Genomic DNA, 26162 nt, shown 5'->3' on the forward strand with positions numbered 1-26162 from the left:
TTGCTCTGTAGAGGCTTATTAAAATACCTGTTTTATGTTTACAACTAAAATTTGGGAGAGGGGAGTGCTCTACTACACCACATAAATTCCTTTCCAGTCTTGCTTGCATTATTTTGCTATGAGCAATGGAATAAACAAGTTAGAGCTGGGTTATGACTCACTGTTTTATGTGTTATGACACATTATTTTTCTGCGAGCAGAGGAGTGAACAAGTCAGAGCTGGGTTATGACATCTGCACATCCCAAACAGCAGCGAGCCCTTCCTGGTTTCAAATGCCGCTCTCTAGCAAAAAGCACAGTTTTGTCACCTATATTTTTTAGGTGAGGGAACTGAGGCAGGGTGGAGAGGTGGGGCCAGCTGGGGTCACCAAAATGAAGACCAAGAGAGTCATGGAGTGCCCCCTGCTCCCTGGGGTCCCAGTCTCACTCTCTCTGCCTGGGGGAGCTGCCTTTTGCACCCAGTAAAAAGCCAAAAGGTGGCTCCTGCGAATCTCTGACTCCTCCAAGTCAGGAGCTCCCAGAACCTCGCAGAGAGCTGAGCTCCCGAGGGCCACACAAACAACACAGTTTGCCAAACAGCAGGGCTTAGCATTGCAGACAGCAAGTGCTTCATGAAGTGCTTTTTTCCTTTTCCTTCCCCACGCTGGGCTGCAGCTTCCGCTCTGGAGCTGCCTGGGCTCAGAAATGGGGGAGCTGCTTTACCCGGAGTTTCCCTGAAGAAGAAACTTTTTTGAAATACCTTTAAGAGGACTGGTGTGTCAAGACAGTGTATTTCTCTCTCAGTAGTAGAGTTTCATTATGGACTGTTGCTCAGTAACGTGATTTAATTTTTACTCACATTGTTTTAAACAAAAACACCCCAACACTGCTCTTCTGAGCTGTAGCAGTGCCACGCAGCACTGATTGATGGGGAAGCAAAGGAATTTGCGTGTTAGCTCTTTTGCCTTAAATGCTGTGTTTTCTTTCTTGTGAGTATTGGAAGTGATTTGGGTGTCCAAAGCTAAGGTTTACTTGGCTCGTCAGTGACTGAACATTTAAAAGGGCTGAAAGCAAAGTGCTTAATTTATACCTTTGTTTTTTAAATGTCATTTCTGTCTGTGAACACAGACACAGTTTAGTTGCTGTTTCCTGGAGTTCCCTTTTCTTTCTCTCTTGGTTTATTTTAACCAGGGAAGTCTCCATCACCAATTGTCGGTGTACAAGTTCGTCTGGATAAAACAATGTCAGTGTATTGCTCAGCTGACCCCTCTGGGTATAGTTGGGTTTCCTGTGACGTTGCAGCAGGTTATTTTCAGAAGTTTACAGTGGACATGTAGACTTCTTGTCCTGCTCTATAACCCACTGCTTTCTTTCACGTGTCATCGTACGATATACAGAGGTGGCAGCAGTACAGCTGCTGCATGCTGACCTCGCGCTCTGCCTCAAATCTCCGCTCAGCTGCAGTAACGCTGGCAGGGTGGGATGTTGCTTCGGTTGCTGTGCCCCAAAGCACACAGCCCCTTCCGGAACAGGTGGAAATGGTTCCAGTATGAATCGGTAATCTTTTATGTGCAAACCTTTTCTTTGTGATCTTACTTAGGCCGTTAGCTCATCCTAGGAGAGCTGCCAATCAGTCATTAGTAGGTAGATATTTGCCCTTTGATTAGAAAAGATAATATTACCCTCATAATTATTGCTTTGATAAGTAGTTTTACTGCAAAATTTATTGAGAGCTACAGCTCTTTTTTTTATGCAATAGTACAGAAAGCTAGGAAAAAAAAAATTCTGGTCTGTGAATATATTTGAAAATCTGGATAAACTCTTTTCCAAGAGTAACAGCTCCACGTAGTGGTGGATGAAAATATGTTCCTCGTTTGGAGCAAGTCACAAATGATCCAGTGGCTGGCTGACACCTCAGAGCACAAACCACCTGCCTGTTCAAAATCTGGGAGCCAAGGAGACAGAAGGTTGATCTCCTCCCCTCCTCACATTGTTGACATCTACTTCTTCCAGGTTCAACGGATGGTTTCCAAGGGACACATTTGTTGTTGAACCTGACAAGGACAGGTCACAAGTGCAGGGTTGTTTACAGTCCATTGCAGGATTTTCCTTTTAGTCCAAGTATTTCTCTCTGCCCTCAGAGGCTGCAGGGTTTTACCTTCTCCTTGCTTACATTGCTCAGAACACAAAATACTGAAGCCTGAAAAGATTATGGATGTTCCTTCATTATGAAGCAATCTGAATTCTGCTCAAAACATTTCTTTTGACCTTGCTTTATTTATTCTACTTATTAAAAATCAGTCCCAAATGAAAGGCAAAGCTTTAAAATGAAAGAAACATTAGAAAAAGTTACAGAACATTTGAATTAATCTAGTTTCATTTTATTAGTACAAGTGCATTGGTTTGGTTTGGGTTTTCCCCCTAGAAATTCTGTCATGGTTGCTTTGATTATTTCTCATTTTGAATGCCCTAAAGCATGTTACATCACTCACAGGTTTGGAGAGGTTATTTCTCTCTCCTCAAGTGCCCATCTGTTATTTTTAGGCATGACAACACAAATAAAAGTGCTAAAAGTAATGGGAAAGAGGAGGGCAGGTGCATGGGATAGACAAATGTATTTATTTCTAGTCTTAGAGGTGACCGACGTTAAATGTGATACAGTAAAATGAGTCATTAGCAAGAACTTTTTGTCAGATACAGCTCCAAATATGTTGTTTTCCAAATGAAGCTTTTCAAGAAATAGCTCATTTGAGTTTGAACAACAACTGGCCCAGAATTTTGGTAAAATCAGACTTTTATACTGAGCATTTCAATCTCTCTTACTACAGCACTGCTGCGACACCAACTCGGAAAGAGCAAGTTTTGCTTTACATCAGAGTAAAAGCCCAAGTCCAGATGTCAAATCTTCCCACCTGTTTTGGGAAATAGATGTTGGGAGGCAAATGTAGCGCAGTGAATTGAAATTCTGAGTACTGCCAATGCCTTTTGCAGAAAGAACCTGCGGAAAAGACGGAATGAGATGATTCCTTATTTGCTGATCCAGGATTTATTACAAAATCTGGGCTGTCTCATCTAGCGCATCTGTGTAGCATGTGGGAGCTGAAGTTTAAACTGGCTGTTTGCTTTGTGTAAGCAAAGGCAATCTAAAAAAGCTCCATCATTCATTTTGTGTTTTCTGCTTGACATGAATTTTTGCTTAAAATAAGAAGCGGCCAAGGTATCCTGTTTCTGAATTAAATGTCTGCTTTTAATACGTGTAGAATAGGAAGCCCAGAGTTCAGACGTGCTTTCCTGGTCCTTTAGTTCCCTGTCGTATTCTGCTGTATGTGATTATGTGAACTTGACTGTCTGTGTAAATTAGGCTGGGTATTCTGGTTTGGATACAGCCAGGAATTAAATCCGCTTTGTCAGCCATCTCACTCTTACTCCGCTTTTTAAATGTAATAGAGAATCAGAAAACTTGTCTTACTTTTAGTTTTTGCTTACATTAAATATTTAGGACTTTGTTCTAGTTGAGAGATCTCCAAGCTTAGGTTTTTGGAGCAGAACTGGTGGAAGCCATCATCTCAATTGACTGCTCTGGCTCTGAAGCAGACAGAGTAGGAAGTCTTTCGAGGAGGCTTGATCCTGTGATTCTTCCTTGTTTCTTGTGTGCACCATAATGGTCCTTCTGTGGAATTTTCACTAGAACACAATCAGAGGCAGAACCTCATACGGGTTTTTCCCCTTCTGTACGGCACAGCACGCAGACAGGAGGCACCAAAAGTCCTGGTTTGAGGTAGAGCATTGTGAAGGCAAATGCTGCGTAACCTTGGTGAACAACTCTGGCAGGTCATTTATACTTTGACCTGCAGCCATCTCCATATCTCCATGCACAGCCTGCTACTTGCTTCAGATGGCGTTTGCTCGGGCTGTACTGCCATTCAGTCTGAAATGGACGTTTTGCCTCTGACCGAAACAAGACTATGCCCAGATCACCAGAAATTAGAGCCACTGTTAAGCCTTTTTTTTGGTCATTAATAATCTATTAAACCAGAGTGGACAAAACCAGAGATGACAAAAATCTTACCTAAAAGAGAATTTTAGATCAGTTCTTGAAAGAACTTCTAATATCTAATTAACTTTTTACACTTTTGATACCTTATTTATCTCGCATCAGTAAAATAGAGTACGAAATTGCGTCCAGCTCTTCTGTGTTTTTTTTTCAAAAATAGTTATGAAAATTTTCTTGTATTATTTGATCTTTATCTCCCAAATGAAAAGCAGTGTCCTTTAAATAACGTTGTTTTCAATGCTATCTTAATAACTGCACTAAGTGGATCCTTATCAAATATAATTTGGCAGATGATATGGCAGTTTTGAAAAATATATTATAGCGTTTCAGCTTGAAATTCTCCAAGAAGAGACATCTTACTTCGTGGCATTTATGCCGCAATTACACGAGAGGGTCTCACAAATGAAGGATGGAGGCAGGAGGGCACTGGGCTGAAGAGCCTGGGTGTGTTAGGCTCTAGCTTTATAGGCTCGATACGCGCAGCACACTGTAGCATTTACAACGGGACGAGTTTGATGACATAGAATTTCTACGGTTATTATTGATTCACAGTAGCGCAATACAACTGTTTCCTAAACTGCTAGAACCAGAACGTGTCTCCTGTAGATGAGCAGACTGATCGGAGCTGCGGTCAGGGGTGTCCTTTGCCAGCTGGAGGGGAGGAAGCTGATGAACAAGGCAGACAGCTTTGGAAACAAACCTGGTACTTCATCAGGCAGGTTTAAAACCAGCAGTGCGTTTCAGCCGCTCTTAGCATATGTTTATTCATAGAAAATCAGCAGAAAAATATACTTGCCAGCACACGCAAGAGAGAGAGTCTGCATGAGGTCGTGTCTCTTTCAGACATCAAATACAGAAGAGTGTCTTGGTAATTGTTTTACAGTGGGGTTCTAATCATACTCTAGGCATAAAATGAGCTGAGCAACTTGCCTTCTTTTAAAAGAAAAGTGTTTGCTTTCAAGCTTGTTCAGCTTGCCGCTTTTTTTCCACATTTTACATGTCTGAGTGTGTTTTTACATACAGTCAGAGATACGTGTTTGCTCTCGATGCAGTTTAGAATATCATTATGTAAAATGCCACTGTCTGGGGCAATGTTGTGATGGATAAGTCTCATTTTTGAGCTGGTAGCTGTACAGTGCTAAAACAGCGTATGTTACACATAGTACAAAATATGCAGCCTGGAAAATGGAAAAAATGGCAATGCATTTCATGAAAAATATTTTTGACATAAGTCATCTTTAGAGGCAGATAATCTGGGAGTCCAATTGAATATGTTGGTTGATTTGAGATAATACATTGCAATTGCATGTGCTCAAGATACAGAAATATGTGTCAAAAAAGAGTTAAAGGGTCCTTTCTTGTGTAAAAAGTAGCTCTGCATTCAGTAAGTGGATAGGATTGTACGTGCAAGCTGTTGTCCTTTAACTCTGAGAGTATTAATTTAAAATAGTGGCCACCAGCGGAACAGTAGCCAGCTGACAGAAAAATAAGTTTGGGCTTCCTGAAAACCTTTGTTATTAGGAAAACCATCTGGCAGTGTAATAGCACCGGCTGTTATTGCCTTCAGCCTCTTATCTTTGGTTGTTAGCTGTCTTAATAGAGTTTAATATAATGGAAATTAATTGACCTCCATAACTTAATTGATGCCACTTCATTCGGTTTTTTCCCTCCCAGCATATTCTCCATTCTGAATTGATGCTGCACAGTCATATTGGATTTTTTCATGTGAAGTTTCTCCTTTCTCGTTGTTTTGCATTATCTGGACCAAATTGCTTCTCGAATCTTGACAGGCAGCACAAATGAACTGTTTCTGGTGTAGCTTAGGTGTGGTGGCAACCTGAAGCTAGGCTGGAAAGATTGTGACAATACAATGGCATTGAATAAAGTGCCATAAAACAACATGTTTGTGTAGCTGTTCAATATTTTCTGTGGTTCTAGCGTAAATACAAGATTAAACTGAACTTCTGCCAAATTCACGACCCATGCAAAGTTGCACGCGTAAGTAAACCTGCTAGTTTTCAGAGATCTTCTTCAAAGGCTCTCAATTTTTCCACGTAGTTGTAATTCCGTAAGTTTCATGGTATTATTTTATAAAACCGTAGTTTTATACCATGAGAGCATCCAGCGAGGATGAGATGTGGGAAGCTCTTTAAAGCTTTGCTTCATAAAGCTGAAAAACTTCCACGAAACAGTCACCAGTTTCAGGAAGGAACAGCACAAAAATCAAAGAACACACATACAACGTCTACCACATCAGAAGTAACATTGAAAATTATGTAAAGAATGAGCTCTCTTAATTTTGCCTGTAAAAACTAATTTCCATTTCGCCCCCCGAAATGGAAATTAATTATATTTTTGTTTTTTCTGACAAAGAGCGATCCAGAATAGGTGGTAGGGTAATGTGGGCAGCAGAGAAAATGAGAGCAGAGAGAATGAGCTGTAGCTGCGCCAAAGGGGAATAAGATCGAGGGAAATGCTCTTGTAGAAGAAGTAGCTCCAGGAGGTGCCAAACCCCTGAATGTTGGAGGCATCGGGTGTAAGGTAACCTGCTTCCAGGAGCAGCCATAGGAAGGAACGTGGTGAGTTAGGGGAGATTTGTCTCTGTCGCTGTCAGCAAAAGGGCAAAATGGAATATTTGGAAAATAAACTTAAAAATCTGTCAGCAAAGAATTGGTATGAAGTTTATGTGCTTGCTGTTCCATGAATCATCTGTATAAATCTTCCCCATAATTAGTTTTAATTCATATTATATAACGTTAACTATATATTGTAACTGAAGAAACTCATTTATTAGGGAGGATTTGAGGTATTAAATAGACTGCATAACTGACCTGTATGGATGCTGTTGAGGAAGGGTGTTATCTCAAAGGATATTTGAGATCTGTTGAACAGTTTGCGTGTTTCACCTGGACCTGGTGAATTAGTTCTGGCTTTAATGCAACCTGCTGCACCTCTGTCTGCATCCCGTGTCTGTGGCCTCCCCTCCAGATGAAGCAGGTCTCTGGACATTTCTTTGTCACTACCACAGGAAAAATATGGTTGAAGTTACGTCCTTAAAAAGTCGTCCATTGTGCTGGTATGATTGTGGCTGTTCAGCTTTTATACTCTGGAGCCAAAGCCTTTCAGAAATGAAGAGGATTCTGATGTCTATCTTCATCAGCTACATTTGAATCACATTTTCTTGATATTTTCTTTGCAAGTGTGAGCTGGAAGGTGTTATTTTAAGTGACAGATGAGTTTCTGGAAGTTGTGGTGTGATTGGTCCTAATCTGGTGAGACACAACCGGGTCATCTTCAGTCTCATCTCATCCCCAGATGAGATGAGCAGAACTCTTCTGTGTCCTGTGGCAGGTGCAAAACCTTTTTCCTGCAGCAGCAAAGTCTCCACAGTTTTAAGGAAGGCACCATTCTTTCTCATTGGAAGAATCTGTATCCTTGTACTGGAAAGTGGTTTTTGACTTGGAGTTGGTGGTTGGTTTTTACCTGCCAGGCAAAGGTGAGTTGGAGCAATGGGATGTGGTCTAGAGCTGATAGTATAGGGATTGAAAGAAAATGGTTAAATATTAAATGGGTTTTAGCTATGAAGTATTTTATTTTGAAAGACCCGTTGTTTGTGTCAGATTGACCACTTGTGCCAAAGAACTATCTGTCAAGTCATCTTCAGATTGCTGAGTAACGCTGAAGGTGCTCATCACTGTCATTGCAGGGAGGAGCTCTCACAGTGTCTTCAAGTTCAGGATGAGTATGGATTAACAAGTAACCTGTCAGTTTGATTTGAAACTGGGCATGGTGGCACAAGTAGCGCTTTTATTCTCCCCATCTTCTGTGAAACCTCCACCCTGCAGCACACTTCTTGTCCCACTGCTAGTTGGGTGGCTTTGCAGAAGCTTTTAAGGCTGTTCGTTCTTACTTTGTCCTCTAGTGCACCGTGGTATGTAGCTGAGCGTGCAGTGGCTGAAACAATCCTGGAGCCAGCTGACCCATGCAGTGAGAAAGGGATGTCTCCTGCGTGGTGGTGCCAGCTATTAGCCTGAGCCTTAGCATCTGAAGGGAAGGAAATGAAATCATGTGGACCACAGCGTCTTGGCATCTGAATTTTCCCAGAAGTTTTAAATTATGGCAGAGTTTAATCCAGCCTGAATGGTGTGTCCTGGTGAAAGCCCTTGCCAAACACCAGCTTTGCATAATGCTGGTAGTGTGCTACAACCACTTGATGGCACCCTTTGATTTGGTACGTACCTCATTAGCCATAGCACAGTGCGGTTGAGCTGTAGCATTTGTAATGGAGTAACACGTAAGAACTAAAGACTGCAAGGTATCCGGTTAATGTAGAGATGAAATGAATGAAACAGCCAGGCTAAGCTTTGCTGACCCTTCATGAGAGAGTAGATGAAAAAAGGAAGAATAAGCTATTGTGCCGAAGGGAGATGATGAAATTCAAGATCCACACACATAATCTCTGGCTCAGCCTCTGAAATGTTAATCCCTGGGTAGAATTATTTGAGCTGTAGATTGCAATTTATCATCAAAATGGCACTGTGTCAAACAATACTTCTTGTATGTGTGATGTTTAGAACTATCCAATTTTAATATAAAATGGTTTGCAGAGCATTGTCTAACGTTTAAGTAGCAGCTCATTAAACTCAGGGTGTTTTTTAGCTCCTTTCTGGACACCCTTGGTTATTGTGTAGAGTTATATTCCATAGATCGCTCTCAGGGTCTTTTACTAGCCATGTAGTATGTTTTAGGGAGTGATTCAGTATTATGATCTGAGCAGTGATAGGTTGCTCGATAGTAATTGTAGCACAGATGGTCTGAGATGTTTATTTTGAGGTGCTCAGTTAATTTTTGCAATGAAGAAATCTGCCAAAAATTTGCTGATGGCTTTAAAATCCCCAGGATTTGAGATTAATGTTTTGCCAAGTTGTGCGAACAATTATTTTGAGGTTACAAAAAGTATTTTATCGCTATGTTTTACAAGCCAGAATGCCCTTCAGGTTTTTGTTTCCTTACTTTTGAATTATGCCAGTAGAGGGAGTAGAAAAATTAACATCCCAGTAAGGATAAAATATTCTGCACTAAAATTCAGCCCTTTCTCCTTTAGAAATCTTAATATGCCATACTGTATAGTCTGCTACTGAAAGTAAAAGATCCAATACCTCGGGAAAATGGAATTAGGAGATAAATGCAGCCCAGATCGCTTCTGAAATGTAGGAATGTGTGAAGCAGCATGATTATTAGAGAAAAATATTTAAATCTGAAGGCATATTTGGAAACGTAAATTGCACTTTTTCACCCCTCTAGTATTTATGGCTTGTTTGAAAACCACCGTGTAATTCTGTTATTACAGCAAAACCCAACATGTTTCAGTGCATGTTAACTTGTTAATTTATCTGCATTTATTTTATGAAGTGGCCTCTGTATCAGTGTACAATTAAATTGTGTAAGGCTTTTGCAAATACAAAATAGTTAAAAATAAGGGGTGTTTGTTGCATGTTTCCCTTTCCTTTTTCTCTTGGTAAAGGTGAGAGACTGGAGGAGGAGAAGGGAGGAAACCAGCCTAGCAAATTCATAATTCTTCTGGAGAAGTTGTTTCAGCAGGCGCTGAGATTTGAAGTGGAAACTATTTGGTGATCTTCCCGTGTTGAAAAAGTCTCTTTCGCGGTGGTAGTTAAAATCTCCACTAAAAATGTGCCAGTATCAACAAGGGATTTTGAAAGTCCCCGGCGTGGTTGGTTAGCAGGCATACCCCCAGCGTTTCGCAGTCGTCGGCTGCCCGAGCGGTCGTGATGGCTGTGAACTGAACTATGAAGGAGACATTTGTCTTGGAGTGGGACCTTTGCTCTTAATCCTTCCAACCTTTATATTGTAGCATTTCGTGATGGCATTTAGGCAACGAATAGCTTCTGTTGGGCCCTCGTGATCCCTCTCCATCAGAAACGAGTGACTGTGTGGAATAAATACTAGTGTTAGATAAGAATTACTATTTTATTCTGTATTTTTGCTGCACCGTAGCCTTTTTTCCTCAGAGGCTGGCACCTTAGTAGCAAATGTAGTTTCTAGATGAATATTTATAAGTGGATACTCGGAAGATGAATGTGGTTGCATTGAGTATGCAGCTGTTTATTTGTGCGTGCAGTTGTTTTCTGTGCACCCTAGATAAACGCATTATCAGAGTATATCTGAGCACAGAGAGTCATGTCTTAAAACTACACATGCCAGCGCGGCTTCGCTGCGGTCTGCCCAGCCCAGGCACACTAGTCACAGAGTATATAAGCACTGTCACCGCAGTTTTGCAGCTTTAGAAAAGATACTTTTCTCCTCCAACTGCCTTTTACGTGCCTCTGTGGTGTGAGCTGCTATTTCGGGGTTTTGCTGCCGCATCAACCTTGGTATTTCAGCTGTTCGGGCTTGCGCTTGTTTTCTTGCTGCATAGTTCCGTATGTTACACTGAAAACAATCGTGCTTTCAGAAAAGGGTGTTGGACAGAGCTGCACGAAGGCATGTCTTGTTCTGTAGCATCAGTTTGTATTAGATGGTTAAAGTCTTTGCGACTTAAACTGGGTCATCCCTTAGTTGTGTCTATGGCTGTGGGATTTTTTGGTTAAAAACGTGTTCGAGACTACTGCGTGTTTACTCACCTCAAGGAAGTTGCGTTCCATTCTTTCTCGCTGCTATGAAAGATACAGTTTGCGTTGGAGAAGAGGTTTGGTAATAGCCTTTATACCAGGTATTCTGACCCCAAATTATATATGGATTTGAGGATCGGATTTGATCAGTAACAATGAGCTATTTCCCTGTGTGTTTGTTTAAACCTCCATTACATCTGAGACGCTTGATTAAGATTCTTGTGTCCCCTTCTGGAGCACAGTGGTAATTAAACGTAAAATCTGCCTTTAAACCAGAAATTGTACAGAAGCAAGTCACAACAAATCTCGATGGCGTTGCTCTGCGTTCTGGCTGGAAATGGTATGAAGCAGTCTGTTACAGAACAGCTTTTCAGTGTGAGCGGGATGTGTACAGGGATTTCGCTGTCAAGCTTTTAAAAGTAAAGATTTTGAATTGCTGCGTACAAAGGGAACCACAAGGGGTTTTAACTTCTTGTCTCTGATTTTTGTTCTGAAAGCAATTTTACTGTATTTCAGAGCTGCAGATAACAGGGGAACCCCCCCCGCCCCGTTTGTGTACGATGCCTGTGGATTTTTTTACTGAAGCGAAGCAAAGAGCTGTCAAGAAAACTTCGTTCTGAGCTTACTGTGATATCTGACTTCTCTCTTTCTTTATAAAGAGTGTACTAAAAATTAAATAGTGGTAATCAGTCTTTGTTAGGATTTTAACTTCAAATTTGCCTTTTGAAGGAAACCCAAGTTTAAGTGCCCGGCTGAATTTTGACTTGAACAGATTTTTTTTAATGTTGTGCCCGTTGCAAGCTTCTGCATTCCTGAGCTAACTGAACGTGAAGTGTCACACAGGACTGTGGTGATTGCTGGTGGACCCGTTCAGACAGTAATAATTACTGTAGTGAAGCTTGTTTTCTGTGCAGTGCAAGCACAACAGCGTACCCTTGGTTCTCTTTGGGATAGATCTGGATTAATGCTGGCTTACAATTCTTACTCACAGGGCATTATCATTTCAGATCGGTGCATCTACTTTTAAGGTACGCCAATTGCTGTAATTAATTAAAGTGCTGCAGATGCTGCTGGTTAAGCCAATTTAAAGAACAGAGCGTGAATTTCCAGTTATGTGAGCTAGATAATGATAATGCCTTAACGTGGTAGTTGCTCCTGTGAGCCAATTACGGCTCTAGAAAGCTGAAGCAGGTCTGTGGTTCACTCTGCCTTCGTCCACTCTGAGAATACACGTCTCCTTTTTATGCCTTTTACTGCTGAGTAATCCTAGTTTTCCTCCCGGGTTGTGGGGTGGTCCGAATGACAGCTTTTACAATTAATAAGCTTAGAGGTAATAATCCAAGTGCTGAAGGTCACATGTACAATATGCCTTTTAGTTTCATTTTTTTCCTGCTCTGTTTTTGCCAAACCATCCAGCTCCTTGTAATATTGTGTGAGCTCTATTGCGGGGTCTGAAGTGCTGCTTCCTGTTAATTGATGAATGCAGATGTCTCGTAAGTGTTTTTACATAACAGTAATTACAAGGTGAGGTCTGCTTGCCTTGTGCTTTTTGTTTCGTGGTTTGTTTTTTCCATTTGCTTTTATTGTGGAATATTGACTGTTAAATTAATTATGCCGAGATTTTTTTCAATTCGGTAATTGAAGTTAGCTTAACTTCACAGTCAAAGTAGAGAAGAAAATATTTTCATTAGAAATACTCCGTATTTATTAATCCTGTATTTGTTTTAGAGGGCAACATGATATGTTAATAAATAAACCATCAGCAACATCTTTGCCTTTTGTACTCATGTTAACTTGTTTCTAGGGGAGGTTTAGAAACCTTGATGGTACCTGTGTCTGTAACGCTCCAGGTATAACCAGAATGAGGAGGATTAACATAATTAAAAGAATGTGTATCAACTGATTAGAAACTGATAGTTACTTCGTAACACTTATTTTTCTGCATTATAGTCTGTGCAAGTCTAATAAAAATATATGTAGATATCATAAATAAATGGGAAGATGAATAATATGTGACTTCCTTGCTGTTTGACTTCCCAATACTCAATTTCAAGTTTCACGCTTCCATTAGGGAGACTCTGTGCAATGAAATCTATCTGTGTTTTTGGAGTCAGCTATACGTTTGCGTCAGGTGTAGTTGAGTAGGGCGAATAACCCACGAATAACCTCCGGAGTGGTGGACCCTTAGGACCGTGGAGTGGCTGAACCTTAAGAAAATGAGCGCAGCCGAGTTCATGTGTAAAATGGGGAGAGTGGAATTCTCCTGGAAGCAGAGCAGAGAGAACAGGTTTTCATCCCGAATCTGTAAGCGTAAAGCCTTAAAAGGTTTGGGAGGGCTCGGAGTGCCTGGGGTAGCTGCATGGAGAACGGCCTGGGTGAGAAACAGGGGAACGTTGTTTTGGAGTAGGTGGAGCTTGGGCCCAGACAGAGGAAGAAGAGGAAATTGGCTGCAGTAACTTTTGAGAGGGAGTGGGAGAAAACCAAGTGCAGTACTTAGATGTCTCTGGCTTCTTTCCAGAGAGTGGAAGTAAAGACAACAGAGCGCATGAGAGCATTTATCGCTTTGTCTTTTTGTGCATTCATATGTGATTTGAAGCAAAGAAAAAAAATCTTTTGGGGGATCCTTGAAAAAAGAAATATATATTAAAAAAAAAAAATCTTCTTTCACTTCAACCGTGCCCTGTCTGCAATCTGAATTCACGCAGGCTGGATCAGGAGGAGTCAGCCTCCGTAAAATACTGCCTGAAAATGCAACCACATGGCGATGGCTGAACCATTCTCAGTTTGCTGTTGCCAGAACGGGTGGTCTCCTCCTCCTTCCTCTCTGCTCCCCGCTTCGTGCTGCTGCCCCTTCAGTGCACTGACACTGGTACTCACTTGGCCTTTGGAGAACTCGTTTGTCTCCCTGACCCAACCAAAAGCATTGCGGCATTGGGTTTGTTTTTTTCTCTCCTCGCCTCCTCCCGCCCCGGATGAGTCTTCTGATGGTTTAATGGGGAGGAACTGGGAAGTGAAAGAAGAGGCAGCAAAGTGTTGGGGCTGATGCAAGGCGGGAGCTTGTGGCTGGAAAAGTGGGATGCAGGAGATGAGTTAGGAGTTAGATGCTACCTGATCAGCTGTAGCATCAGGTAGGAGGTGTTATCTCGAACCTGTGCTCTGGATGAGGAGGAGAAATGGGTGTTTCTGGGAGCCCTCATTCTTCTTATGTTCTGCAGGAGCTCGCACCTTGCACCACAACACAGCTCCTCCAGGTGGGCCTGTTTGCAAGCCCTTTCTTGTCCTCCTGCCTGTGGTGTATCGGCGCTGGAGGGACCTTGGGAGCTTCACTGGCTGCCAGCTAACAACTATGTCCCTTCATGGGGAGAAGAGAACTGCTGCTCAGAGACCACGCAGTAACCTGCTTGGATTAAAACAAGCTTTCCATCTTCTTCTCCTGCTGTCCTCTCCTCCAGCACTGCGGTATTTCAAGGGCACCCCAGGAAATCACCTTCTGGGTGGAGCACTAGCCATCCTTTCTCAACCCAGCTTGCACTGAGGTTCCTGTCGTTTTGGCTCTTTCCAGCATCACGTTATGGTAGTGCTCTGTCGCTTTGACAGTATGATGAAAACCCTAAGTTCAAGCTTTGGTTTTGCTGATGTTTAAGGCAGACACGGAGTAGGCTTGTTTTTGTGACACAGAGACATTTGCGGAGGTTTTGTTAAGGTGCAGTACCATCTGTCTTCGTCGGAAGTTTAGAAAGGAGTGAAACTGCATTGCCTGGGCGAGATTGGTGACTTAGAAGTCGCTGTGGCCAGACCTCCTCCTAACCTGGGAAGAGCTGCGCTTACTGCTCTACAGTACACTAAAAATAGATCCCCTCTTGCAGAAGTATGCATCATGCTCCGCACGTGTGCGTGCGTGCGCGTGTTTGTTTTCACGGGCTGTAAACCTCCAGATGGAATCTCGGATTTAACAAGGTGCTTAATGGTATGGCTGTCTTTAATGTGATTTAATTACAAGTAGATCATGTGCTTGAAGATGGGCTTGCACTGAAATACCGTCTGAACTGCAGTGCATCGGTTTTGGGCGCTCTGTCACTGTGTTTGAGGGATGTGGAGGATCTGTGGGCCTTATAGACAAGCATTTATGATCGTGTTATATCCCGTGATAGATGGAGTCAGTGACACCAGATCGGAGCCAAACTCTGTTACAGTTGCCTATGGCTCGCCAATACATCTTCATTTTAATTGTATTTTATATATAGTATGCAAAGAATCCTGGAATTATGATTTGCAGCCTGTCCTGCTTAATTTTGCAGTATTTTGGGGGGTGAGTTTTGTCACCCAAGTTATGCTGAAAGAAATCAACTTGCAGGGCAGAATTTGAAAATGCCTTTTTATTACATTAAATTTCAATGACTATTGCTGTTCAAGGCTGCAGCAGAGGTTGCTTTGGGATGTAACACTCTTGCTGACCAGAGGGGGGAAAAAAAAAGGTATATAGAAATTAGGGGGGGGGTTTCAATTAAAAATCTGGAAAAACTTGTTTAAGAAAATGTTAGCTCAAGAACACGCATCTTTTGTCAGTATAATAGGCAGCCCTGAACACAACTCTTTTTATCAACAGTACAGTGTTTCATATTTAATCAACATAAAATGAAGTGCTTCCCTCACATGAATGTAACACAGATCGAGTCTCAGCCAAAGCAAATAAAAGAATGAATGCTTTGTTAATCATCCATAACTAATTTGTGCATACACATAAAAAATGAAATCTGGTTTTGACAAGAGCTTTTTCAGAGAAGCAGCAAGGGAGTATTGAACACGTAATGTGCATTAGTACTAGTGAATAGCAGTGGGGAGATCGGAGACTTCTGAGCCGGAGACTTCTGTTTTGTGGTAGTAACAGCATTTAACAGTAACCTGAGGTAAGAGAAGGAAGGGCTTTTTAAGGTGTTTGCCAAAACATAACAAGACAAACCTGTACCGGGGCAGACACAGATGGATTCTTGTATGCCTTGCCATATACGTGGCAGTTCCCTGCAACACTCGTGAATATCTCTGTGACAAACTCAGCTCACAGATGATACCTCGGGAAGGAAATGTTGAAGGCATTGCTTCTTCGCACTGCCAGCAGGGTTGTGTTGCTCTAGTGGCAGCGTGGTGTTGGTTGACAGGGCAGCTTCATTAAAAGCCCCTATTTTCAGGCTATTGCAGCTTTTTTAAAATAAAAATAAAAAAAATCACCAATTTGACTGAAATTTTTTGTGCTTGTCAGTCTTGAGGTGGATTTTACTTTAAGTGCAGAGTTAGAACAAATCCACTTGGCTGTTTCCCTGATTCAAACAAATTCGGAGGGATGCCGCGCTTTTAGAAAGGTGAGGTTTATGTTTATTGCAGAGCTGTGTTTTGGAATGCTTTGTGTTTGCCCTTGCTGTTGAAACACAGGTTACGTTGTTTATAAAAATATATACATAAAAGAAGTAACTGCACCTGCACCATGCAGGAGTCTCAATCTGTGTGTGCGCAGGGTGTGACAGCTGAGATGTCTTACATGCGTGAGCATGCCCCTATTGTAGCTTCACACAGATCTTAATTTTCAGCCTCCTTCCTTTTACCCTAGTTACACACCTACCCTTTACCCCCCACTTCTTTCTGTGCACGTCAAATTCAAGTTGCTTGTCAGCGGTGTGGCACTGGCGAAATCCATGGATGCACCGTTTATTTTTCTTTCCATTGCTCTGTAGGGGGGAGTGCTGCACGCAGGAACCATCCCTTGCCAAGCACCCGCCTCTTAGGTAATAGCCCGGAGTAGATTTGCATGTTGAAGTTCTCACGAGTTTTTGTCCCTGATAGCAAGCTGCAGGTTGGGATAGAAGAAATAGTAATAAGGTGGCACGAGCAAGAGAACTGTGCGTTTGTCTGGAGACACTTTCTTGAGGAGGCAGCTCTTCCAGAGTGAACTTTGTGATGGATATCATGGCCACGGAGCTGGAAGGGTTAGGGTGGTCTTGCAGCATGTCCTCCAGGGTAGTAGCTGAGAAATAGAGTGAGAGAGAAGGAAGAGCACCAGCGGGTCCAGTAATGTCTCTATAGTTTGTGGGACTTTTCCAGCTGTATTATGTCCTCATGATGTTAGGTATTTCGGTGGTTTTGGCACGCACTGAAAGTGAAGTTGTGAGCAAGAGGGAAGAGAATAAAAAAAGCAGTCATGAAGTTAATAATGGAGATGCATTGATGCCCCAATAATAACTGAGATGTTCCCTTCAAATAACATCATGCTGGTTTTTTTGAAGTGGCCTTTTGGCCTAAACCTGTTAAGTAATTTGACCCAAGGGCTCTGATTCTGACGAGGAGAACGGTCGCTACTCAGCCTGCAGCCATCGGACGTTACTGACCGTCCACCCGTTCATTCTGTGCTTTTCAAGTTAAGATCCAGCTTCCAGTACAAACAATATAGGAGTCGTCATATCTTTGCTTGACACCATTAAAAGCTTCTCTGTGTCATAAGCCTTGCAAATGTTATGTCATTCAATATTGTGCAGTCACGCTATGGAATTTTCCTCACAACAGCTGGTTGATGGCACAGTGGTAGTTTACAAAACCAATTTAAACAGGTTTTACCTAGGCTAGATAATTAAGTCTAGACAATCTTAAAATTATCTTAAATATATCTTAAAGTACCATATTTTCTGGGAAGGTGAATGAAAGTATGTAAGGTCACTGGAGCAGTTAATCTTTTGACCCTGTTTCTTCTTTAATGAGTGTTACCTCAAGCTTGCTTCCTTGTTGGAGATGACAAAGGAGCTGAATAATATGTTTACATTTACGAGTCTGTTTAAATAATCAGGACTTAATTCTGGGGTCTGTATTGTGTGTCTTCTTCCATGGCACTTGTTTCCTCCGGACAAGGCTTGCAGGTAGGCACAGCCTGGTCTACAGAACTCTAAACCCTTCAGCAACTCTTCTTAATATTATTTTGGACTCACATGAAATGTTCACTGCTGAGCTTTAAGTATTATTTCAAACCCTCCTTTTTAATGTCAAAGATTCTGGTCTTTGTCTCGAAGTGATACCCAGAGAGAGTAAGGAAATTTAGAGCCTAGAATGGAAAGTGAAAAGAAGCTGCAAGCAGCAGAAGGGCTTTTCACATCTGAAACCAGCAATACATAGGTAACTAGTTTACGCTCTTTTTAAACAAACTTTAATTTTTCTGCTAAAGACTGTTTTCTGTCAGGAGACACTAACTGGTCATCTGTCATGTGTGACTGTTTGAAGGTTCAGTAGCAGCGCTCATGGGATACCTCTGCACAGAGCAGGTGAGCAATAGGGTGAATCGTAAAAATGGAGTCCTCCTGCCAGGCAAGATAGAGCTGAAGTGCCAGGCACTGGCAGGTGAGCTTAGGTATAAATTTTATAACACGTACTGCCTATTATTTAAAATCAGAAACCAGAAGAAACCCTGTGAGGCCCTTTAGTCAATACGTGGAAAAAAGTGGAGTTGTGAGTTGCTGAGCAGTGAATAAAGGTGTACGTATCAAGTCAGCGCCCCGTCTTCCCCCTGGAGGGAGGAGGTATCACGTAAAAAGTGTTTCTTACTCCAGTTTCAGCTAAAAATTCAGGAACCAACTTCATCATTTGCTGTTTCTCTTCTTCTAGCATTAGGTGAGTTACCTGTATTTCTACTTTGTTTTGACATTCACTCGACAGAAATACTACACATTTATACAATAGCCCTTCAAAAGCAGGCAGACAAATAAACTCAAATGAGGGGAATGCTGCTTGGAAGTGTCCCCGCCACAGCAGAGCATGGGACTTGCTCTCAGAGGCGGCCAGCGTGTAGCTCAGCGCGTGCAGCTCACAGAAAATGAAGGGCTGTTATTTTTTGCCGAACTGCCAGCCCTGTGTGCAGTGTCTTTCTCGACAGCCAACCTCACCTGCCGTGTATCAGCACCAGCTTGAGCCTAGGCTCCTTGAAATCTGCTCCTTTGAGAGCAAAGGTTCGAGGATTTAAACAGCCAGTTGGTAATAACAGATTTCTGTGCCAACTTGGGCCGGACGTCTGTGAGCTTGTGTCCTGCGTCTATGGCAAAATGAAAATTCTGCACAGGAGTTACAGTAGGACTTAGGCTTATAGACTTTGCTCTCTAAAAGTTATTTCATCTCAATAGCTTTTGCTTACTAATGATTTATGCAGTAATACGGGCAGACTTACTCATAGCTGCGCCCAGGGGAGATGGTCACCGAACTGGCTGCCATAGTATTTGGGGCCAGGAAAGGAACAGACAGCCCCTACTATGCAGCGAACCTAGCAGGAGAGAGCAAGTGGCTGCGAAATGGAAGCAGAGCACCAGGTGCTGTTAGGGCGATAGTGAGCTCAGCCCAGCGGGATTCAGGCGTCGCAGGAAAGGGTGTGATTTTTGTCACTACTAAGTGATACCGGATAGTAAAGGATTTGGGGGCTCCTGAGTCGTACAACACAAGCTGTATCTCTGCAAACACAAGCAAAAATTAATGTACTTTACAAAGCTACAGTAATGTTTGCAGAGACATGACAGAGTGTAGCAGGTGATCAAAGGCATCCGGCAGTGTCATTATGAACCTGTCATTAATGGAAAATGAGGAACTTGCACAGCATCCCTAGCGGAACGGATCTGAAAAAGCAAGGAGGAAAAAGACTACAAGTACTAGAGCAACTGTTTCTCACCGATCTCATTGCATCCTTCTGTGGGAGAGCCTTCAGGAGGTGTTCCTGTTTACTGAACACTTTGAAGGAGAAGGCAATGGAGACTTGTTAAATGGACACGTAAAGCAGTTACATCTTTTGAAAGGCTGAATATTTCAGGGTTCAGGAGTTCTCTGCTACTTATTAAAGTTGTTTAGCTCATCTGTAAACTTTTCTCTGATGCCCTTCATAAGCATCAGGCCTGCTTTAGAAAGGGATACCTGTCTCATACACATGATATGTTAATAAATTGCTTGGCTATAATTTTGGTCGGGCACATTTTTTTTGCCATCTTAAGAAGTTTAATAGTATTTTTATTAACACAGTAAGACCTCCAGATTTTTTTGGACGTAGTTTGCATAGTGGAGATGAATTACCTCATTTTCTTAGGTATCATTTCGCTTTCTAACCTTCCTCTCTGATGTTAATCTTTGGAGATTTCTGGGGTCTGTGAATGCCAAGGATTAGTCTGTGAGGATGAATGGTTTGTTGTACCTGCAGCAGATGGCACACCCATGGGTATGATGTTGGTCAGAAAGAACCTACATGCTCAGTCCCTCAGGGTGCTCCTGAAATCTCCTGGGGCTGCCCTAATAGCGGACCACAACACAACAGTACCTGTAGTAGCATGTAGTATTTTCTCTTTGCTTACGGAAAGTATTGTCTCTACTGGTGCTAAGGAAGAGACAGCGTGTTGTGCTTCCAACATAACGATTCATTGATCTAGATGTGCTATAAAAGCATTGTGTTGGTGTTTTTGAATAACCTTTTAGCTTAAACTTTAGATATTACCAGTGTGATAAATAATTTCACATGAGAGGCTCTGGGTTCTGGCAAGGCCAAGGGTCACTTTGTGAGCATCACAAATATTTATGTAATCAAGTATAGCTGTTTCCACATCTGTGTGTTTTTAAATGTTCTTTCTAGTCTTCATGTCTAGGGCTCAGACTTTTCTGATATGTGCAGCATTTCTTAAACGTTAAATTCTTCATTCAAATGCATCGTAATTCCTAATAATGTGCTGGATACCTTGAACCCTTATTTGCTTTTAAACAAGTTTTCAGCACAGACCGCGCTGCCTGCATTCGGTCCTCCAAATCTCCCATCCGACTGTCTAAATTATTTTAACTGACATAGTTTCTAATTTACTCTCTCCAGTTGAGAGAGCTCCCTGTAGCTTGTCTATTTTAGCATTTAATTGCTGCATACTCTCACAAATTAAATTCTGTAGTGATGCATTTTGCTCTGCCAGTGAAGCAATGATCTTTTCATCTAAGAAAGATGGCGCTTGCAACTCAGCTGCCGGCGGGGCTGGCATCCAGCATCGACTGGGAGAGGGAGAACTTTCCCAGTGCCTCACCTGCGGCGTGTGGTGGCTGTCGGGGAGGTGGGGTTTGTGACAGCTTTCCTTCAAATCCTGCTCCGTTTGATTCCGAAGGAAAAGGAAAGCAACATCCTCAAAACTTGTTCCTCTCAATGGGCTTTCACAGCTAGAAAAACGGCTTTGTTTAATTCTTTTATGCCCGAGCATGCAGCAGAATGTTCCTCTTTAAAATCTGCATATCTGTGCAGGCTTTGTAGCATTTGCTTGTGTAAGACCTGAGAAGGCAGACTCTAAAAATATTATGCTGTATACCTGCCTTCTCTGGGAGAAAGATAGTCAAACCTCATTGTTTCTTTTGTCAAAATAACAATATCCAATTAGGAAACTTGTCTTCCCCAGTTAGGGACCTTTTGGGTAATGGTTGTGCAGTGCTTATGCATTGCCTAATACATTCTGTTAAAGAGTACTTTAAAGAGTACTGTTAAAGAGTACTTTAACATTCTGTTAAAGAGTTGTACACACTTAGTATCTAGATTATTGAGAACCCCAGTACTTCTCGATCTAGCTGCTGCTGAAAGGAAGTATCCCCCTGTGTTTTCTCTATGTGTGTGTGGCGAAAGGCGGGCACTCGAGTCCCAGGGATTACAGCCTGAAGCGCAGCAGGGGCTGGAGGTCTCTCTAGGCAAGCAGGGTTCAGGTGTGGAGAGGTAAAATACAGTCTGCCCTTTTCTGTGGAGGGACTCTTTCCTCAGCCCAAATAACCCACAGGAATATACCCTGTGAACAAAACCTGGCCGGGACTTCATTTCTGTGTAGCTCTAGAAATGTGAAGGCAGTTTAACAGAGAATACAAAGGTGTTTCATACCTATTTGCACTTCTTGTAATTGCCAGCTGCCTTTTCAAGGTTAATATGTGATACAACATCATTGAAAATGCATTTTTAAGGAAAGAAGGCTGCATGAAACTTGCGTTATTTGGGTCTTCTTTAAGCTCTGAGTTCATACCTTTCATATGGAGCTCTTAAGTCTTTTGGCTTGCTTCATTTGGAAGAAGGTTGGGCACTCTAGTAGTGTGATGTCACTGTCTGTCATCTGTGATCATCGGGGTAAAACTGGGCTGTTTGTTTTGCATCTGCCGTATGGGTTATTTGGCCTTGGTTCCTTTGTGAGAGTGTTTCAGTCCTGTTTGGTGTGAAAGGCCTTCTGTAGTAGGGAGAGAAAAGCTAGGGGTTCACAGCATCACTTCCCATTGTTCTCCTCGTAGGAGGAGATCGGGCTGGGTGGCTCCTTTACTCTAGGCAGATCTTCAGGTACAGGTGGCACGTGCTGTACAGTAGTTTTTGGCATGTCTGACTCCACTTAGAGCCGTGAATGTTGTGGAAGGAACTGATGCATGGTTGCATTATTGAAAAGAGAGGGATTTGTGTGATTGGTGAGTCTGGTAATGTAAATGCAGCTCATTTGAACAGATTGTGGTTTGGCCAGTGTTGATTTTACCTTCTCTACCCTCAAAATTTGTAATGTGATAGTGTTTTGAGAGCTTGTGGAAGTAACTTAAAATGCTCTGGAGGGATAGCATGGGGGACTCCTTGCAAACCCACCCATAGCTATTTACCATCCCTGTTGGCAATGGATGTATGTCTGTGGATGTCTTTGGCAGAGCGGAGTGCAAGGTGCTCCCATGCAGAGCTCGTTCCAGCCTGGCCCGGCACCACTTAGGGCTGCGTGGCTGCTGATTGTCCTGAGTTTGTCTCTCTGTGGAGTAGGTTCCAGCTGACTTGTATGTTGTGTTCACGTATCCCTGCTAGCTTCTAAACCAGATGTGCTGATGTCGTGTTAAAGGCCAGAAGCTGGTTAGGAACAGCCACATCAGTAATAGCAGTAGTGGATTTGCACCTCTGCTGGTGTCTGAGATGACAGTGTTTCTGAAGTCTCTACAAACACATACAGCGTGCTTGGAAATTGGGAACTACTATTAGGAGTTTGTGATTCCTAATATTCTCCTGCACTAAGAAGGATCACGATGTCTGTTGATTTATGTGATGGTGCTTGCTCCACATGTTCCTTTGTCTGTACTCGGATATTAGGAAATCTGTTTTTTATATTAATGTTTGTTTTGCTAGCTTTGAGCTCTTACTGCAGTTTTTTAATACTTTGCCATGTTTCCTAAAGTATCAACCACCCAGTCAGCAGAGTGCAGAGCCAACCACATGCCACATCCTGCTGCTTCCCCAGCTGTGAACAGCTGGTACAGCTCGGTATAGTGCACAGGTAGGGTTCTTTCACCCGAACTATGGTGTACGCTGGAGGCATTTCAGAGACTGAGTAGGAAGAGACTGTCAAGGGCGATGGAGCTGCTTGTGAGAGAAGGCATGAGAGCGTAGAATACAAAAGCAGAAACTCCCCAACAACGGCGAGTATTCTGGAGAAGTATTGCTATATGTTTATGTGTGGGTTTTACTCTTCTTTAAGCAGAATGTAACGATCACTTTGTAAACAATATACTGCATAAATCATACACAGGTTTCTCAGCTTTTGATTGACCCAGCACAGCCATTATGCTGTTACGCAAGAAGATAGGCTTCAGCAGTTCCTGCTAACATACCAGCTAGTTTCTTTTTCATCATCTGTTGGTGATTTCTAGAAGAATTCCTTTTTTCCCCAGCATGCTGCTTCTCTTGGTAGAACTGTCCAGGCGCAAACATGAAACAACAAAAAAAAGACTATGAAGCCGTATTCCACCTCGTATCTTAGGAATGACGCAGTGCCCATTCTCAAACACGGTAGTGTGTTTGAGCTGGAAGATCACCTAGAGGTATTTGTGTTTTACTGGTCTTGGAGCTTATCTTCTACCTTTCTGTGATACTCAAATATCAGAGTTGATTTTGTTTGCATGATGCATTGCCTTTCTTTAAGGAGTTTCTAGGTTCCTATTTTCTTACAGAATGAACTCCATCTTGATAGTTAAGTTTTGTGGAGTATTTTGTCATCTCTCTTTATCACATGGATCGATTCCCTCTTGTGACTTCAAAATTGACTTTTGCATGCACCCTTTCACAAAACGTGATGTGGCAACTCTGGCAGTCGCACGTAGGTAAAACACCTGGAGGCATAATTGAGCTTTACGCATTTTGAATTTTGATTACGAGTCAAAATCAGAGAAGTTGAGCAACTAAAATATTTCCAGCTTTACCTTCTACAAAACTCCATGTGCTCATGCAAGACACAAGTAACACCTGATCAGACTTCTGCTGTTAAATGAATGTTATTTATTTAGTATCTTTAGTAGGTTTTTTTGAAGGAAATGTTGCAACCTTGGTAAGAAGTGGTTATTAGCTTGTTCTGACATTTAAAGACAGTTTTTTTAAAAGTTGGTCGTGTGTCAGAGTAGAAAACATCCGTTGTGAAATCAGTCATCGACCTTCACAATAGCCTTTTCAGGGGAAAAAAAGAAGTTTTTTCCCCCCCTCTACTATATAGCTAAAACTGCATAAGGCCAAGCCTGTAAAGTTTAAAAGGATAAAACATTGCAACACTTCTAACGTGCTTAATTTTCTGGGAGATTAGGAGAAGATACTGAAACTGATACGTTAGTGAAAATAAAACTTGCAAGATCAGGGACTGTCTATTCTTGTTTGGGGTTCTGGTGGGTTTTTTGTTTGTTTTCAATTTGATAAATTTACAAATTTGCATTTTTAAAGGCAACTGGAACCTGAAAGTCAACATCTGTCTTTGGCCCACAAAAATATTATTCATTAATTCCTTTCTCAGGCAGACTGAACTTGACCGCCAAGTATGTCTTATCCTTCACAGCACCTCAGGATATTTAGTGCTAAGAGAATCTTCTTGCGCATGGCTGGCTTCTCCCTTTTGTGCTGACACGTAGCTGCCTGCGCTCCTGTCTCCTTCCTCTGCTACACCAGCTAACCCCAGAAGATTTCTCAAGGAATTGCTGGTCATCATCTTCACTGGGAGAACCTCGCCTCCTCCTGTTCCAAGTCTCTTACTTTCTCTCTGATCCAGATAATCCAAAGCTGCAAATGGCAAGACAATAATTTATACAGTAAATAGGTATTAAGCGGAAATTTCACATCATTCCAAAATTCTTCTGCCTTGATGTCCACGTCCATTTTTTGGTGCTTGCAAGTTTAACGCTCTGTTCTTTGTCTCCGCTTCAGACTCACTGTTGAACTGGTCTTTGGGTTGGCGTATCTGTTTTTGCTTTGACTTCTTTAGTAAAATCACCTTGATAAAGACAACATGCATCTAAGTTATCAGATAAGACCATGTGTTTGTAACAAGAGGAAGTAGCTCTACCCCCAAATACACCTCCTGTTTCTCGGAGTCACTGGCGTGTGTTAGAAGGAAATAGTCTAGATCTTTGTTAAACTGGGGATGTTTACAGCTGCTGGGAAATTATTTTGATAGTTAAATGCATCAGAATACAGGAATGGTATGGCTGATCAGTGATTCCTCTGGAAGGCTGCAAGCAAGTACCCATATCCATCAGTTGTTCCGTCCCAGATCTGTTTCTCACTGAGTTGTACATATACTTGATATTTTTGGGGTTGTTTTAATTGATGAAGGGGAGTGAGGACGTGACAACAAGCATTCATCTTCTTTACCAGGGAAAACGCCAAACTACTTTTTTCAAAGGAAAACCTAATTGTCTAATATGGGATTAATGAACAAATGAAGAGTCTTCCCACACATCTGAGTCCAGTTGCTAACTATAATTTCAACAAAAATAACCATGATACAGATTTAAAATCAGCTGAGGTGTAATTGCTTGTTGTCTTCAGGCATAAGCTCATCCCAACTGATTCAAAGAAGAGTCACCTCCAAAGTGTGACAAATGTTTCCTAGTCATTATAGTGCACCAGAAGCAGGTTTTCATTTGGTCAACCTGGACCCATTGCCCCCTTTTCTTCTCCATGTGGTTCCAAGTTACCTGTTAATTTCTGTGAGAAAAGCACCTGCGCTAGCATTGGCAGGTAGTTCTTGCCATGGCAGCTGCAGAAATATTTGCACGCCACCCTATATGTGCCAGTTTTTGCTCTAAAGATACTTAAAAAAATAACGAGAAGAGGTTTAAGCAAACTTATTTCTATTCACCTTGACCACCGCTTTTACGCCGTAGTATGAATACTGAAAATTTAGCTTTGTGAAACAAGTTGCTGTTAAGATGCGAGCTGCTTACATACGTTTACTTGGAGAAGGTGCAAGAAAGCACCAAGAAAGAAGCATTGTGTCTCTCTCACTGCTCTCTGAACAGGCCCCCCAGTAAATCGGGCATTCGGTATAATGAGCGGCAATGTTTAGTTATTCTAAAGGTATGGTACAGGAACAGATTATTGTTGTTCGTATCTGTGTAATAATTGAAACTCCCTGATCACACTTTCCATTTTACACATTGTCAGAACCTTGGACCTTAATCTCGCTCATTGATTGACAGTCGTGGCCGGGGAAAGA

General features: G+C 42.1%; 1 protein-coding gene across 1 annotated transcript in view; it reads left to right on the forward strand.

Annotated features, from left to right (window-relative positions):
• LOC104489940 (EH domain-binding protein 1-like) overlaps nucleotides 1-26162 on the forward strand; it is a 125705-nt gene that overhangs the window by 44868 nt on the left and 54675 nt on the right. The gene's annotated exons all lie outside the window — the stretch shown is intronic.

The sequence above is a fragment of the Buceros rhinoceros genome, unplaced genomic scaffold (assembly GCF_000710305.1).
Source record: "Buceros rhinoceros silvestris isolate BGI_N320 unplaced genomic scaffold, ASM71030v1 scaffold6380, whole genome shotgun sequence".
NCBI lineage: Eukaryota > Metazoa > Chordata > Aves > Bucerotiformes > Bucerotidae > Buceros > Buceros rhinoceros.